This window comes from Microcaecilia unicolor, chromosome 3 (assembly GCF_901765095.1).
Source record: "Microcaecilia unicolor chromosome 3, aMicUni1.1, whole genome shotgun sequence".
In the NCBI taxonomy this organism is placed as follows: domain Eukaryota; kingdom Metazoa; phylum Chordata; class Amphibia; order Gymnophiona; family Siphonopidae; genus Microcaecilia; species Microcaecilia unicolor.
Window position 1 is genome coordinate 98,666,140 of NC_044033.1, and position 19,210 is coordinate 98,685,349.

Below are 19,210 nucleotides of genomic sequence, written 5' to 3' on the forward strand. Positions count from 1 at the left end.
AAAATTTTCAAAAGTGGTAAAAAATGTGAGAATCAATCACTTATACCTCTTGTTCCACTGACCCTCAATCTTGACTATATTAAAAAATGTGGCCTAATAAAGGTCTATAAATCTATTATTTCACAAATGAGGCACTTATGTTCTGTCGGATGACTCTCCTTTAAGCTGTTTAATCGGTTGCTCTCATATTTTGCTTCCCACAGTAACACCGGGTCTTTGTTACTTATTCTTGATAAATCCACAGCGTATCCTGGTTCTAGTGAGACCTATCCATCAACCTCACGTGAACCTGTTTATATTTATATCCCCAGCACAGACCCCTGGAGAACCCCATTAACTACTCTTCTCCATTGAGAATACTGACCATTTAACCCTACTCTCTGTTTTCTATCTTTTAATTATCTTTTAATCCACAATAGAACACTGCCTCCTATCCCATGACTCTCCAATTTCCTCTGGAGTCTTTCATGAGTTGCTTTGTCAAATGCCTTCTGAAAATCCAGATACACAATATCAACCTGCTCACCTTTAGCCACATGTTTGTTCACCCCTTCAAAGAAATGTAGTAGATTGGTGAGGCAAGATTTCCCTTCACTAAATCCATGTTGACTTTGTCTCATTAATCCATGCTTTTGAATATGCTCTGCAATTTTGTTCTTTATAATAGTCTCTACCATTTTGCCTGGCACTGATGTCAGACTCACTGGTCTATAATTTCCCGGATCTCCTCTGGAACCTTTTTTAAAAATCAGTGTTACATTGGCCACCCTCCAATCTTCTGGTACCAAGCTCGATTTTAAGGATAAATTATATATTACTAACAATAGCTCCACAGGTTAATTTTTCAGTTCTATCAGTACTGGTCTCCGTATCTCAAAAAAGATATAGTAGAATTGGAAAAGGTACAGCGAAGGGCGACGAAAATGATAGTGGGGATGGGACGACTTTCCTATGAAGAGAGGCTGAGAAGGCTAGGGCTTTTCAGCTTGGAGAAGAGACGGCTGAGGGGAGATATGATAGAAGTGTATAAAATAATGAGTGGAATGGATCGGGTGGATGTGAAGCGACTGTTCACGCTATCCAAAAATACTAGGACTAGAGGGCATGAGTTGAAGCTACAGTGTGGTAAATTTAAAACGAATCAGAGAAAATTTTTCTTCACCCAACGTGTAATTAGACTCTGGAATTCGTTGCCGGAGAACGTGGTACGGGCGGTTAGCTTGACGGAGTTTAAAAAGGGGTTAGATAGATTCCTAAAGGACAAGTCCATAGACCGCTATTAAATGGACTTGGAAAAATTCCGCATTTTTAGGTATAACTTGTCTGGAATGTTTTTACGTTTGGGGAGCGTGCCAGGTGCCCTTGACCTGGATTGGCCACTGTCGGTGACAGGATGCTGGGCTAGATGGACCTTTGGTCTTTCCCAGTATGGCACTACTTATGTACTTATGTACTTATGTACTTATGTACTCTGGGATGAATACCATCCGGTCCAGGAGATTTGCTACTCTTCAGTTTGTAGAACTGCCCCATTACATCCTCCAGGTTTACAGAGAATTCATTAAGTTTCTCCGACTCGTCAGCTTCAAATACCATTTCTGGCTCTGGTATCCCACCCAAATCTTCCTCGATGAAGACTGAAGCAAAGAATTCATTTAATCTCTCCGCTACGGCTTTGTCTTCCCTGATCGCCCCTTTTACTCCTCGGTCATCTAGTGGTCCAACTGATTCTTTTGCCGGCTTCCTGCTTTTAATATACCAAAAAAACCTTTTACTATGTGTTTTGGCCTCCTACACAATCTTTTTTCCAAAGTCCCTCTTAGCCTTCCTTATCAGCGCTTTGCATTTGACTTGACATTCCTTATGCTGCTGCTTCTTATTATTTTCATTCGGTTCCTTCTTCCGTTTTCTGAAGAATTTTCTTTTAGCTCTAATAGCTTCCTTCACCTCACTTTTTAACTATGCCAGCTGTCATTAGGTCTTCCGTCCTCCTTTTTTACTACGCGGAATATATTTGGCCTTGGCTTCCAGGATGGTGTTTTTGAACAGCATCCACGCCTGATGTAAGCTTTTGACCCTCGCAGTTTTTTTTCATCGTTCTTCTCATTTTATCATAGTCTCCTTTTTTAAAGTTAAAAGCTAACGTATTTGATTTCCTATGTATACTTACTTCAAAGCTAACATCAAATCCGATCATATTATGATCACTGTTATCAAGCGGCCCCAGCACCATTACCTCCTGCACCAGATCATGCACTCCACTAATGACTAGGTCTAGAATTTTCCTTCTCTCGTCGGCTTCTGTACCAGCTACTCCATAAAGCAGTCCTTGATTTCATCAAGGAATTTTACCTCCCTAGCATGCCCCGATGTTACATTTACCAAGTCAATATCAGGGTAATTAAAATCACTCATTATTATTGTGTTGCCCAGTTTGTTTGCGTCCCCAATTTCCTTTAACATTTCTGCATACTGCTGTCATGGAGCTGGGTATGACATTTGAGGCTGGCATAGAGGCTGACAAAAACATTTTTTTTCATTTTTTTAGGGTGAGAGGGGGTTGGTGACCACTGGGGGAGTAAGGGGAGGTCATCCCCGATTCCCTCCGGTAGTCATCTGGTCAGTATGGGCACCTTTTTGAGGCTTGGTCGTGAAAAAAAATGGACCAAGTAAAGTCAACCAAATGCTCGTCAGGGACGCCCTTCTTTTTTCCATTATTGTCCGAGGACGTCCATCTCTTAAGCACTACAGTGCCGACATGCCCCTGTGAACTTTGGTCATCCCCGCGACGGACTGCAGTTGAGGACGCCCAAAATCGGCTTTTGATTACGCCGATTTGGGCGATCCTGAGAGAAGGACGCCCATCTCCCGATTTGTGTTGGAAGATGGGCGTCCTTCTCTTTCGAAAATGCCCCTGATAGTATACTGTATGATTTATTTAGTGTTTCCTTCTTAGATGTTAATGAAATGTATTTAAAACTCTGTAAGAGCACTCCTTGCTTGTTACCTTAATTACAATAACTGACTATAAATGAAGAGTTGTCCTAGGGGTGGGCGGGTGTTGGGGAGGTTGGGTAGGAAGACTAAACTAGATCCTGTAGTGCCTGCTAGAGTCTATCTGTTAATGCTGTGGTAGAAAGTTTTTAAAAACTAAGGGGAAAAGACTGTGGAGATTAGTTGATAAAATTTGCTTTTTTATATTTTTATTTTTCCTATCACTAACCTACAATTCCTCCTTTAAACCCCAACCTTTACGTTCCCAAAGCACAAAGCAAAATAGTGTTCACTTACCAGAGAAATGTCCTCTTCTCTCAGAACTATAGTTTTAATTTGTTCCATTATTGCTGAAAAATGTCCACAATCTGGCTCTGCCCACATCCCACCTAACCCCCCCCCCCCCCAATATAACCCTAATGATTTATATGAACTGCAGAGAAAAATGTCTCAAATCTCTGTTTCAAAATTTTTGATTTGGAGGACGTTTTCCTGTGAAGACGTCCATCTGCTCCTTTGTGTCACTTTTGGGGTTATTTTTCTCTTTTGAAAATGAGCTCCTGAGTCCCCTTCTGAAATGGGAAGTAAATATCTATGAACTTGCCAGACCACACTCTCTTGTCATTTGCATGCACTTGGGTTTGGTACGTGCACAACCTGGCTTTGTAAAATGGACACGTAAACATTAAGTTCTGGTATATGCATGTATCAAACACAAATAGAGCTCGTAAAATGAAGGCCTTTAGATCTCTCTAATTATAAATTGTCAAACTTTGTTGGTGCTGCTCTCTCTCTCTGTCCCCTGCTCCTTGGTTTTCCAGTTCTGTGATTGAGCTGGGGTCTGCCTCAATTTTTCTTCCTGAATATTGCTTACTAGGGAATGACACAGAATGGAAACCCACAGTTAACTGCGGGGATGGGGACAGAGCTCATGGGAATGGGACGGGGACAGAACCTGCGGGGACAGGGCAGGGATTGGGACAGAGCCCGTGGGGATGAGGCGGGAATGGAGACAGAGCCCGTGGGGATGGGGTGGGGACATAGAGCCTATGGGGACAGGGACAAACTTTGTCCCCGTCCCCATGTCATTCTCTAATACAGACAATGATGTTTTGATTTTTTTGGAAAAACAAGCAAAATTGCTGGCCAAAACTGGCAAAACTTGCATAGGGGCTCCTGTGCATTGCTGCTTCCAGCATGTCTTCTGAGAGCACATTTTCCATTGTGGGAAGGACTGTGGAAGACAGGAGAACTAGACTGAATCCTGAGATTGTTAATGATTTGTTATCCATCCACAGATTTAGGGGTCCTCAGAATAGAAAAAGTCAGATATTGTTGGGGTTGGAAGAGTAGGGGTGGCGGAGGGTGTTATTATAGTTGCTCATTGTTATTCTTGTTTTCTGTTTGTGGTTTATAAGCAACAGTTGTACAGAATATTGTTCCTTTTTATTCTTTAATAAAAAGATTTAAAAATCAAATCATAAGTGTTTGAGCATTGTGCAGATGAGGACAGAGCATGCAGGGAAGAGGCGGGGATGGAGACAAATACCACAGGGACAGAGAGGGGATGGGAACAAACTTTGTCCCTTGTCATCTCTATTGCTTACACACAAAAACTCACATGTCACAGTGCTGTACTCTTGGAGACTGCTTTCATCTAAAAAAAAGGGGGGCAAAAAGCAAATTAAAAGGGAGGAATAATTCTAGTAGCCAGCTTCAGCACTTAAAAAAGCAATGCTGACAGTTGTAATCACTTGCCCCTAATTTTATATTAATCAAATCTAATGTCTTTAAAAATGCAAAAATACTACAAAGAATAATTCTAAAAACTAGGCAAATACAAAGTGCATTCCAGGTCCCGATTCCCAACAATGGCTATTGTTTTCAAAGATGAAATTGTTATAAAACCATGACCAGATAACAGTGCAGCATACTTGCTCTGGATACACAAATAGCAGCTTAGACTGAATGCATGATGCCAGAATCTATCTTTGAATTTCTTAGTTCATTTATTTATTGATCTTAAGCAGTGAGCTGAGTCCATGATATATGGTGATCTGTTTTACCTTGTGAAGGGAAAGCCTAGGAAAATCATGCCCCTTAAAAATAGCCCTTTAACATGTCTACGGTCTGTGGATCAATATTTCTCATCAAAATCATTCAAATTAGACCTGTGAAAGACTTAGAAACAGCAACCTGGGAAGCAACACCCCCTCTTTCCTTATTATTCTTTTTTAAAGCTCTCTAGTATTGTTATTCTAAGCTAAAAATAATTACGTGAAAAGATTAAAATTGAGAGAAAGCTCAATCTACTTATTTAAGGAACAAAAGGTGTTATAATGCCTTTGTATAGCTTCATGGTGTGACCACACCATGAATACTGTGTGCAATTCTGCTCACCGCATCTCAAGAAAGGTATAGCAGAATTAGAAAAGGTACAGAGAATGGCAATGAAAATGATAAAGGGGATGGGATAACTTCCCTATGAGGAAAGGCTAAAGAGGCTAGGATTCTTCAACTTGGAAAAGTGACCGCTGAGGGGGAGACATGATAGAGGTCTATAAAATACTGAGTGGAGTGGAACAGGTAGACGTTAATTGCTTGTTTACTCTTTCCAAAAATACTAGGACTAGGGGGCATGCAATGAAGCTACTAAATAGTAAATTTAAAACAAACCAGAGATATTTCTTCACTCAATGTGTAATTAAACTCTGTGCATTTCTCATCAAAGTTTTAAAACCTTTTGATTGAGGATGTGTTTTCTTTTTTCACTGACTACTCCCTATAAAATTAAATAAAAATTACACCTGATGTGGAGGGGCATTTTCGATATGATGTCTAAATCCGACTTTGGATGTTTTACTGAAAACGTCCAAAAATCAAGTATTTTCAAACCAGAAAAACTGTGCTTAGTTCGTCAATCTTTTTGGACTATTTTCAAAAAACAAATCCAAGTGAAAAATGCACAAAATCAAGTCATTGGGCTGTAGGAGGAGCCAATTTTCCTAGTAGAGTGGCCACACAGACATCCCTTCAGAGCAGTGGGGCAACCTAGTGGGCATTGGAGTGTTTAATGTGAGCAGGCAAACAGCATTGTGCAGCATCTAAAACATAGCTACGAGATAAGGGTGCCAAGAATCCCTGCTCATTGCAGCTGTAATTTATCCTGTCTGCGCAGAGCCAAGGGAATAGTTTGGAAAACATAAAGCCATTCTGGCAAGATCTGGAAGGGTGCCATTCGGCCCAGCATGGTTAAAGGCAACAGAAACAAATTGGCTAACAAGGAATCTGTGAAAGCAATGGTTTGATATTGGCCTCATATAATTTATCTAAAGAAAGAGGCAACTGGACTCCGAAATATCTAGTAGCCTCACCTCCCCACTAAAAAGGGGATTGTGCCCCTGCCAAATCCTCCAATGTGATGTTAATAGGGCTAGCAACCGTTTTCTGCTAATTGAGCTTAAAACCAGCTAGTGGTTAGGGTGGTGGACTTTGGTCCTGAGGAACTGAGTTCAATTCCCACTTCAGGCACAGGCAGCTCCTTGTGACTCTGAGCAAGTCACTTAACCCTATATTGCCCCATATAAGCTGCATTGAGCCTGCCATGAGTGGGAAAGTGCGGGGTACAAATGTAACAAAAAAAAAAAAGAGGCAATAAGTTGAAGAAGAGCAGGAACCGATTGCAAGGGTCTAGTCAATGTAAGAAAAACATCAGCAAAAGCCACAGTTGTAACTATAGAGCCTTCAAGGTTCACTCCATGAATTTCCGGGTGCGAGCATATACTCTGCAAGAGCGGTTACAAGTAGAAAACAAAAAGAAGTGGGGAAAACGGGTGTCCCTGTCAGATGCCCCTATGAATGGTAAAGGGAAGGGACTGCATACCATTAGCTAAAATCTGTGCACTAGGATTATCGTATAATGCTCGCAAGACCTGTAACCCCTCCCCCCCCTGAAATCCAAAAGTATCCAGTACCTGAAAAAGAAAGGACCAAATCAAAAGCTTTCTCTGCATCACAACTCAATGCCAGCGCCTCCTGATCATGAAAGTTACAGGGTTCCCAGGCAGCAAGGATCTTTCATATATTGAAAACAGAATGTCGAGCACGCACAGACCTAACCTGATCATGGTGAATCAGGCGTGGTAGACATGTACTGAGCCACGTATAGCTAGAATCGTCACCAAAATTTTACAATTCACATTTAGTAATGAGAGAGGGTGAAAAGATTACACATTATGGTGATCCTTGCCTGGCTTGGGGATCAGGGTAAACAATGCCTGGGTGAACTCTTTTGGAAAAGCCCCTCGGGTTATGCCTTGATCAAAAAAGGATTTCAAAGACGGGGCCACTTGGGATTCCAATAAACAATAAAATTCCCCAGAGTAGCCGTCTGGCCCAGCTGACTTATTCAAAGTTAAAGAATAGATCACCCCTTTGATTTCTCCTTCCGTAATAGGCATATTAAGAGCATCCAGTTCAGCCTCCTGCAAATGAGGGAGACCTAGACCTTCCAAGCTAAATGGAGGAAAACTTACTGATTCAGGGACAGGGGAATATAAAGTCTGATGAAACCCTTGAAAACAATCAGCCATTTCTCTAGGGTTAGTGCATAAATTACCCCCATCTGCATAAATAGCGTGAATGGATTTAGCACCTAACCAGGGATGAATCAATTTAGAAAGCAAGGTGCCTGCCTTATTCCCATGCACATGTAATTTATACTTATAATAAGTTTGAGCTCTCCTTGCTTGTTCATGAAGCTAGCAGTAAATGCTAATTGAATTGTCAAAACACTTTCTTTATTTAAAGGGGTAGGTTTGCCAATATATCTCCACCACTCTCGAGCTAGATCCCTGGTCAGTGCTAATATAGAATGATTTAATTCTTGCTGCCGTTGGATAGCAAAGGCTATGATGTCTCCCTGTAAAACTACTTTTGCGGTCTGCCAGAATAGAAGGGGCTCATCTTTATGTATAGCATTAGAGAACAAAAAGAATCCCACTTGTCTACTAAATACTTCTGAAAAGAGACATCCTTGTATAGTTTCTTGGGGAAAGTCCACCAGGGCCTATACTGAAAGGTATCAGCCCCTTGAACCTCTGCCCAAACTAAAGAGTGGTCAGAGGTAACAGGGTCCTCAATTTCTGCCTTCAAAAGATGAGTGAACCAAGAACTAGAATAAAAAATATAATCCAAGTGAGAGGCCACATTATGAGCTCGGACAAAATGGGTGAAACCCTTCTCCAGAGGATGCACAACACCCAAGCTAGAAACCAGATAGGATAGGCCCTGGAAAAACGTTTTGGGAGATGCAGGTAACCTGTTCTACCTGGGGTCCATCACCAAATTAAAATCACCCAAAAGGAACATAGGGAAATTACCAAAAGATCAACACTTCTGTATAACAGTGAGTAGAAAATCATGGCTCTGCACAGCAGGACAATAGACATTTGTCACAATGAGGGTGGAGTTCTGCCAACGTAATTTAACAATCACATAATGTCCTGCTGGATCTAATATTTTTGTTCAACCACACAGGGAAATGCTTTCTAAATAAGAATAACCACACCCACCCTATGCTCCCCAGAGGAAGCCACCACCACTTCTCGCAGCCAATCACGCCACAATTTAATATGCTCAGAGTCTGAGAACCAAGTCTCCTGTAAACAAACCATCTGAATTCTATAAGGGCATAAAAAGGTGAGAAGCTTCTGGCGCTTGATTGGAGAGCCAATACCTGAAAACTTCCAAGATGCCATCAGCCATCACCATCCAAATTAGAAGATTCAAGCCCAGAAAAAACAAAGCCAAAAAACAGGGTGTCCAGTGCCCAGCCTTCACCGGACCTTCTGCCAACAGAAAACATAAGTAAGCATTCATAGCTAATATAAGCTCATCCATCCAAAATAAGTGAAAACTCCATACCTAATCATACCACACAAACACACAAGCAAGCAAATAAACCCTCCCACTCCCTCCCCCCACCCCAACCCCACCCAAATGTCCCAGGCAGCAAAAGCCCCAGAAACCCCCAAAATAGCAAATGCATGGATCACTTGTGCTTACTCTCCCCCATTTCCCACATAATCCCCCTCCTTCAATATCATACAGTAAAGGTGATCAATAGGCCCCATAAGCTAAACAAAACACAGCAAAAATAGTAAAGACAGTCATAATCTGCCCAAGACACTTACCACTTGGTTCTCCGATGGTTTTGAAAGAAGAAGCTGAAGTTGTTTAGTGGTTTCCTCCGATGCCTCAAAAGTGTGCGAGACCCGGGCGCACTGGATACTGTTCTACTACTACTACTTAACATTTCTAGAGTGAAATGCACTTGTTTCTCAACTAGGGTCTTACAAACAGTACCATATGCTCTCCTCTTGGTTGCGACTCCTGCAGAATAGTCTTGAAATATCAGGATACGGGCACCTTGATAATGGAAATCCTTGCTCTGGTGATAGGCCATAAGTACTAGGTCTTTGTGGCCGAAAAGAAGAAAATGAGCAATGATAACGCGTGGTCTGTGATATCCTGCCAGCAATGGGCCTAGATGATGTGCTCGTTCAATGCGGAGCTCACCCAGAGAATTTTCCAGTAGTAATTCCAACTTGTTCCACGCCTCTAGAAATCTCAACAGCTCAGCATCTTTCACTGATTCAGGGAAGCCCAACGAACACAGATTATTCCTGTGTGATCTATTTTCTAAGTCCTCCAACTTGGACTCACATTGTGTCGAGGCTCACTAATGCCTGAAGTTCCTCGTAGGTTTTCCCAGCTGCATTTTCCACCGAGCTGATTCGAGATTTGCATTCTCTCATACGGTTATGAAAAGTCTACCACTATATGAGAAAGCTCTGCAAATTGTGCAGTTAGATCTGCAGATTGTTCCTTCAAGGCCAGCACCAGTGCTACGTCTGGTGGCAGCACTGACAGGTCCTCGGGCCGGTCCGCCATCTTGGAATTCTCTGCCACTCGCCGTTCCCCATCTTTCTGCTTCACCCTGCTAGTCATAATTGGGGGAGTGCACCATATAAACTTGTCCATATAACGACTCCCGCCAGGAGGAGAAGGTAAGGCAAAATCTGTGCCGATTTTAGCACAAATCAGGAGGGTGAAGGAACGGGAGCTCAGGATTTCTGTCTAACAGATACATAGACGCCGCAAAAGAAGCAGTGACTATACCCAAATGAAGGCTACTTCTAGACTTGCAAATCTATGATATCAGTCCAGCCAGTTGCCAAAGAGTTAAATGCAAAATATAAAGAAAAAGGTTTGTTCACTAAAGGTGTACTAATGAACCAAATGTGTACTAACATACTCACATCCCTTTTTAGATCTTCCAGCCTCAGATAAGACATTCATCAGAAGCTAGATAAGGTGCAGTTGCCTCATTGGTTTGTAATTGTTGAATCAGCAATGGAAAAAGCAAAGAGATCCCCTCCGAAGGGACACCACCTTGTAGGGGTGGAGGGGCTTCCGTGTTTCAATGATTCAGAGGGCTATGCTGAAGAGTTACCCATATCAGACAGGCCTCTGAGGAGAAACCAGACAAAGAGTGTCCCAAACTGGAGGATCCAAGATGGTGTCAAAGGAGGACGTACGTACGTTAGTTGAGTTCCCGTTTACACCAGAATACCTGAAGAAGTAGGCGTGCTCCCCAGAGAATGGGGAAGAGAAAAGGCAAAGCTGTGGTGTTGTCCTCCTCGAACACGGCTGGGGTTCCCACCACTTCTCAGCCTATTTTAGAGAGATTTGGGGTCATAACGTCGGGGATATCGGTTCCTGCTTCGGGGAACAGCAAGGCTTTATCGCCAAATCTCAGTGGAGAGGGAGTGACTTTGAGTCCCGCTGCTGGCACGACCCCTCCAAGACCCGGAAACAGTAATGCTTCGCTATGGAGGTCGACAGTGGAAATGCCTGAAGTGGGTTAGGATTTTCACGCGACACGAGGAGGTCCTGGCGCAGCTTCGACTCCGGATAATAAACCAACTGGGGGATTGGAAAGTGAGCTCTTCCCCCTGAAGATATCTGGAGTGGTTTCTGTGGAGAAATTGGATCTGGTGAAGACATTAATGTCACAATGGACGTACTATGGGAAGTGCCGCAGAGTGTGAATAACTCTCTTCAGTTGTTTAAAATTTTTCAGGAATAAACATGTGAGTTAAAGAATTTATATTAATACTTATCTAACAAAGTGGAAGTACAAGATATAAAAATAGAGACTTTGACTACGGAAATGGTTTATCTATGAAAATCAGTTAATTTGGTAATGAAGGACAGCCATGTTTCTTGTAAAAATTGGAATTTCTGGAGAACCAATTAAGGAAAAATAACTTGAGAATGATAAACTTTCCTATAACATCCTATATATCAGCTACTGAACTGTTGAAGAAATATTTCTCTGATATTTTGCAAATACCTTCTGATAGCCACCCTCTGGTGTTTAAAGTGATTTATATTTCCCTTAAAATTTTCTTTATCAGAGATTTTCTGGCGTCATAACAGAATACGCTGTTTTATGCTGCTTATGCTGGTTTTTTGCAAAGAAAATTCCTTTTATCCTTGTTCTGACATGCAATTTGCGACCGTTCCTATTTAAAAAAGGTCCAGATCAGCCCCTGACGCAGCCCTATTGTTGGGCGAAACACGGCCTGTGTCGGGCAATTGTTTCATATACGATATCTTCAATAAAGCTTTTTGGATATTATACTGATCTGCTGGTTTGTTTTCCGCATTGGATTCTGCAGATTGTCTGCCTTGTTGTTTTCTGATATATTTTAAATAATACACAATTGCATTAAATTTTGTGAGCTGTGTTATTTATTGAATGTTAACAAGGGAAGTGATATACCACCTTTCTGTGGTTTTTGCAACTACTGACTCAAGAAAAATGTCAGGAAGTATTTTTTCACGGAGAGAGTAGTGGATGCTTGGAATGCCCTCCCGCGGGAGGTGGTGGAAATGAAAACGGTAACAGAATTCAAACACACGTGGGATAAACATAAAGGAATCCTATTCAGAAGGAATGGATCCTAAGGAGCTTAGCCGAGATTGGGTGGCAGAGCCAGCCGGTGGTGGGAGGCGACGATAGTGCTGGGCAGACATATACGGTCTGTGCCAGAGCCAGTGGTGGGAGGCGGGGATAGTGCTGGACAGACTTATACGGTCTGTGCCCTGAAGAGGACAGGTACAAATCAAAGCAGGGTATACACAAAAAGTAGCACATATGAGTTTGTCTTGTTGGGCAGACTGGATGGACCATGCAGGTCTTTTTCTGCCGTCATTTACTATGTATGTTACTATGTTCAAAGCAATTTACATTATACAGGTACTTATTTGTACCTGGGGCAATGGAGGGTTAAATGACTTGCCCAGAGTCACAAGGAGCTGTAGTGGGAATCAAACCCAGTTCCCCAGGATCAAAGCCTACTGCAATAACCAGTGGGCTACGCCTCCACTCCAACAATTTAAGATGTATTTTTCTAACATTCCCCTTGGAACATTGGCCTACTAAGGGGCCCTTTTACTAAGCTGTAGTTAGCACCAATGTATGCATACTGCAGCGATAAAGGGCTTACTGTGGGGTGTGCTCAGGTAGTTTTTTTTCCATGTACATGTGCTATCCACGGGTTAAAATATAGATTTTATTTTTTAGTGCTGGGACAGATTGGGGACGGAGAGTAGGCGTGTTTGTGCTAATCAGTTAGCACAGCTACATTGTTGTACACTAACTGATTAGTACGTGGTTAGTATGTAAGCCCTTACTGCTTATAAAATAAGGGCTCAAATGCTAATGGCCACGCACTAATGGGAAAATTAACATGTGGCCATTCATGCTGGAAATAGAAAAATCTGTCATTTTTACCCACATGGTAAAAATGGCTTTACTACACGGGAATAACCCATATAAAAATGTGCTAAGGCCACTTTTTACTGTGTAGTAAAAGGGCCCCATAGATAACAGCCAATGCACCAGGGAGCAAGTTAAAGGAACCATTGATGTAAACATAATTGTCTCAGCCTCCAATTCATTAAGGGGCCTTTTACTACACTATGCTAAGTACTTAACACCTGGTTTACTCTATGTTAACTGATAGCACAGAGCTGCGTTAAGGGACTTTGCAATATTTTCACAGCAAACAGTAAACCAGGCGTTGAGTATTTTTTCTTTTGGGGGGGGGGGGGGGGAATATGAGCAGCCAGTGGGCACGGAAGGTGTTGGGCAGCTAACCCACTGCACTTACCATGTGCTAACTGCCTAATGAAGAGCTAATGCAGAACCACTCCACTTCCTAAATAGGAGGCACTAGGGGCCAGATTCAGTAAATGGCGCCAAAAGTTAGGCACTGTTAATAGCCACGTTAAATATTTATTTATTTAGAGTTTGCTCACACCTTTTTCAGTAGCTCAAGGGGAGTTACATTCAGGTACTCTGGATATTTCTCTGTCCCAGGAGGGCTCACAATCTGTTTGTACCTGAGGCAATGAAGGGTTAAGTGACTTGCCCAAGATCACAAGGAGCAGTAGTGGGATTTGAAGCGGCCACCTCTGAATTGCAAGACCGGTGTTCTAACCACTAGGCCACTCCAACACTAATTCTATAAAGGTCACTTAGTGCTAAGTGACCTTTATAGGATATCACTTAGCACAGCTTCCCGCATTCCACTTTGAGCGTGTGGTCTTAAGTCTGTTGAAACCTAATCAGAGCGCTACACTGACAAGTCCTGCCATTTTCCCTCCAGTTAATTGTAAAGAACAGTTTACTGTGATCTGACCAAGGAATTGTCTCCCACCAAAACTTTTGCAAAACAAAAGTATTAAATGGGTGAAACTTAATAACAAACTAGTCTAGTTGATGACCCTTAATGTGAGATGAAAAATAAACTTACACGTTCAACTCAAGTGACTTAAAAAAAATCTAACTCTATCTTACTATTAATATACTTAACACTCTCCAGGTGAAAATTAATAATGCTAGTAGTCCAAATATGCAGCTTGTAATAGGCCAGAGGCTGTGCCTCTGTAAATAAAGTCAAACGGCAGGAGATCATGAACCTTCTTTTCCCAAGCCAGGCACAGAACCCCTTGAAAGGAGGAAAACTCAGCATGGACTCAGGAGGGAGGGAGCCCAGTCCTACAGTTACCTGCAGGACCTATAAGATCTGGTCCTTGAGGGTGGGGTGGAATGCAGATTTAGCTCTATGCCTCTGGCTCACTATACAATATGTCATGGAATGGAACCACAGCGAGGCTACTGAGAGGAGTGGCTGGCTCAGACAGTTACAAGAAGGATGCTGAGAGGGAGGGAGAACAAGCTCTGATGGAGTTCCTAGAGCTAGAAGAACCATATACTGTACAGGAGTTACCCTTCCTTTCAGGAGAAGAAGGGATGGAAATCTCAACTGAGTTAACTAAGCAAGCAGGTCAGCTGGTGAAATTCCTGTGAAGTGCTATTAACACACACAGCCCTGGGGAGGTACCAGGATTGCTAGCTGCAGTTAAGAGGGAGGAGGGGTGAAAGACCCAGTTGAGAAGTGCTGGGCCCCCTGAAAAAGTGTGTGAGAATTATCAAGAACTTTGGGAGCCAGTGTGAACGTTAAGCTGGCAGTTTTGTGGGAAGGTAATATCACTCTTCCTGTTTGCTTTGTGCTTCAGAGTTGTGCTGAGGGAGGGCAGTTTAAAACCCTTCCTGTGTTTTTTGTTTTTGAGAAATGTGAAGACTGGAACTGTTGAGCTAAAAAGCTTTGCCTGAAGTGGAGGAGTAGCTTACACTCTCCTTGTTTTCTTTTGAGAGCTTGTAGGATTGGGCTGAGATATTGAACGGTATGAGTTTTTTTTTTGTTGCTTGGGGGATTTTTGATCAGAGCTGGGAGGGGGTGAAAATCAAACGCTAGAAATTTTGTCTGACTGCTCACAGCCCTGGGGCAGGAAATAAAGAAGGCTACACAGCATGTGACCTTGAATATAATTATAAGACTTGACTTGCTTTAAAGAAAAAACGGCCAGGTATTTTGAACTTTGCTAAGGGCTGGCTATACTTGGAACTTTAACTTTGCAGCTGGAAGCACTCTGCCTGGAGACCAGGAAGGCCTGAACCGGATTGGGATCTGGATCTTTTGTGTGTGTGTGTGGGGGGGGGGGGGGGGGGGGGGTTGCTGTTTTTTTTTCATTTTCCCCAGTTCCAGGAGGGAGCTGGAAGGTCCTGACAAGGTGACCCGGTGACCCGAGCGGTGCCACATCCTAGTGGACTGTTACAAGCTACAAACTGGTTTAGAATGAAGTAACAAATTCAAATGTGACAAAGCTTCACTAGCTCTAACCAATTGATGTACTTATAAAGGCTCAAATATGGTTACTGTTCATAATGTTTTGGTTTTTTTGAGGGGGGGGGGGGAGAAAAAGACCTCGGAGACCTGTCAAAAAGGTCATGTCCACTCATGTTGTACTGAGACGTTTTTCTTTTCATTGGTCTCAAAAACGCCCTCGTTTATATAATCAGGTACTACCAATTTTCGTGTACTACTTCAAATACTTAAATTTTAATCATGTTAAATAACAGTTGACATTGTGGTGTTTCATAAGATATTATATATGTTGATATATTCCAAATAAAGTGTCAAAGATTTCTTAATGTATAACAATTTTCTCATATATTCTTAAAATAACATTTATGTGCCAATTACACATGTAAATGATTAGAATAATGACATATACACATGTTCTGCACATAAAAAAATTCTGCCGAAGCACTATTCTGTAAATACACATATATCTTACATTGAGCGTATTTGACAGATCCTCATAAGTGGAGTTTGGCCAGAGTGCGGGCAGCCTCATACTGACTCATGTAACTTATAAAATATAGTATAAGCTGCATAAAACATCTCTGGTATTTAGGTGTGTGCAATTACATCAGCTTCATGGTTGGTGTAAATACTTGCACCTAAATTATAGATGCTTATTTCACCTGTTATGCTAGTATTCTATAAAGGAAGGTAGGTGCCTACTTTCCTTCATAGAATAGTTGCCACGTAGGCACTTTGTATTGAATTACCCCCATGGTGCCACTGAAGCACTATCTAGATAGTGCAGAGGGTAGTACAAGGTGGAGCGAAGGTGGAGCTAGAAGTTATCTGGTTAGCATTATTGGTCATTGAGGAATCCAGATGTTCGTTGCTGGCCATTATCCAGACACTGATGCTGAGTATCCAGTAGTTGATCAAAGTGATTTGTAGAGGTAGTAGAGCCTTTTGTTTAAATCCCTTGTGTCTGCCTAGTAGCTGATATTCACTGGCGCAGTGGCGCTTAACCAGACAGTGCCACTGAATATTGGCACTCACTGACTATATTGGAAGTGGGCAGGTGAGGGGTGGGGCAGGCAATGGAGCCAGGAGTTATGTGGGTGCCAGAAATATTCAATGTCAGTGCCCACATAGCCAACCAGACATGTAGGATTGCATAAAAAGCACTCCCAATTTCATCTGGTAAGCTATACAGGTTTCAGCACCAAATAATGGCCAGCACCCATATAACTTCAGGGTATCATCCCACAGACTGGAGATCACCTCCCCTTCCTCCCAGCCTCTCTCAACAGCTCCAATCCACCGTCCCAGCCATCTTCATGTCACAATAGCTCCCCCCCCCCCCCAGCCAGCTCCATTCCCCCCAAGCCACACTGAGCAGGGCCGATCCCAGCTCCCCAGGCAGTTCAGATTCCCCTTCCCAGCCCAACAAGCAGAACTTCTGATCCCCCTCTTGCACATCTCCAAGTTGCAGCAGGCCCCTCCAGGCAGTTCTAGTCCTCCTCCCAGCTCCACACTGAGTCATTCTGATCACCCCCAAGCTGCAGCAGGTACCCCAGTCCTATCTTATCTGGCCTGGTAGTCTAGTATTTGACAGGAAAGGAGTGAACCCCACTCCCTCTTGCCCCTTGCAGCTCCTAGCTGAAAATGGCCACCATGACCTCTAGTGGGGGTTCTGGGAGGGGGATTGGAACTGCTCAGTGGTGCCCAGAAGGAGGCATGGATGGGTCATGGGCGTTCCAAGAATTTGCACAAAATTCTTACAGAATTCAGCAGATCTGCACCAAATTAGGCATGGGTATTTACACCAGGCTTCAGTTAGTGTAAATCTTCGTGCCTAAAAGCTGTGCATGGATCATGGAGAGCTGTTTATAAAATAGGGCCTAGCGCTTCTTTTTTTCAGCACCACATATAGAATTTGGTCCGTAATCAGTCCATTTTCTAAACAGAGTGTAGGTTGGAAAAAGATGTTCATGTTGGGACGATCAAAATTTGCAATATATTTTATAAAAAGCTTGCCAAATCCAGAACCTTTTATAAAGTATTTATAAGGCTATGCAAAAAAATACTGGGCTAATATTCAGCTTTGGCCATTGGCACTAAAAAATTTGAACGATACACTCAAAACCTTGGAAGACTTGACACAGAACTGTGTTTTGGCAAAATGTCTGCCTCAGGAGTCTTTGATATTGCAGAGATATGAGTTGAGTAAATGAATTTGAATAACTTGTGCCTGCACATAGCATTTTTGTGATTTCATTGAACGAAAAATAGCCTTTCTAAAGATTGTTTTGTGCCCAATTAGTACAAGGCATTCAAATTCATTTACTCAACTCATATCTCTGCAATACAAAAGACTCCTGAAGCAGATATTTTGCCAAAACATAGTTCTGTGTAGAGTCTTCAAAGTTTTTGAGTGAATTGACCACCAATAAACATCACATTGAATAAACCTTTGTTTCTTGGTGTGTTTTTGAAGAACCATCCCATCTCCCTACTTCCCTTGGACATTTGGATTTTGCTGTCATAGGGACTCCTGTGTTTCTCCACCGTCCAGTGTTTTCCTCTGTTTTAAAAAAAATTTGACTAGTCAATATTCAGCTGGCAGCAGTCAACATTTTTTTAAGCACTGACTGTGGCTAGCTAAAATAGCCATGGATATTCAGTGCATAAAGGCGGTTAATAAATCCCAATGACTAAATAAATGCCAGGCCATGTCTGGGCATTTGCATTGAATATCCGACTCTCACCAGACATATGCTGGCCACGGGGACTTATGCAGGTCCTGACTTTCAGCCAGGACCTGCATAAGGGGAGTTTACATTTCCCCCTCCCGGCCTCCCAGAGCACTTCTAATCCTCTGGGAGGCTGGGCGGGGGAAATGTAAACCTCCCTTATGCAAGTTTTGAATATTGAATGTAGGTTTTGGATAGTTTGATCACCCTAGGCAGAGCTTTAGTAGGAAGAGGACTGAGTTCACACCAGACTAGCACTATTTCCTTTAAACTGAGTGGGAGTCCTTCACCTACAGTCCTGCCAGCAGGGGGCGCTGTTTCACTATCACATTTTCAATAGTGAGGGATAGGCAAGCTCTGCAGGACTCCAGGGAACCTGCCTGTTTCCAATAATTAAAAACACAATAATGAATCCCCTCCCTTTCTCACTACCATTAAGGCAGTTGGAGGACTCCCGCTCAGCTTAGAGGGAACAGTGCAAACCAGGGAGAAAAGTACACAGTGAGAAACCAAATTACCAGATTCTAAGCAAAAGGCAAAGAAGAATCAAGAACAAGTAAATGACAATCGGTTAAGAGAAACAGAAAGAAAACTGAACTAAAGCATCTAGGAGCAGCAGATTGATCCAGGAAACTTTATGTAAAAAGATTGCCACAAAAACTGAAGAAAGGAGGGTCAGAATTCTTTTCTCATTTAAGCCCCACTTTGCCAGAGTAAAGCTGGTGGCTGGCCTGAAGAATCTATCTTTTACTGTCAAGGATGGCTAGTAAAAGTCTCAATGCTTAACCAAAACATTTATTTAACCAGAAACTTCTGGAGTTTTTAAGGATCATAGAGCAGTTAATGGAGATTTATTTTATAAGCTGAATTAATTTTTTGACCTTTACACATACAAGTGCCTAGTGCATGAATTTATTACATTTTCTGTATTCTGTTAACCAATATACGGGGATACTTGCATTCCATACTTGGATCAAATCTATTTAACTATATGAAAGCAGTAAGATGTACTCTTTGATTACTATACAATGTAAATGTTTTTCCAGTCCTATTTTTGATAATAGCTCTTACAGTGCCTTTTGTCATTTACTCAAGCATTCTGTACTAAAGTTCAAGTACAATGAAATCTCAATCACTTGGAGTCTGAAAAGACATCCATATGATGACAGGAACCAGTAG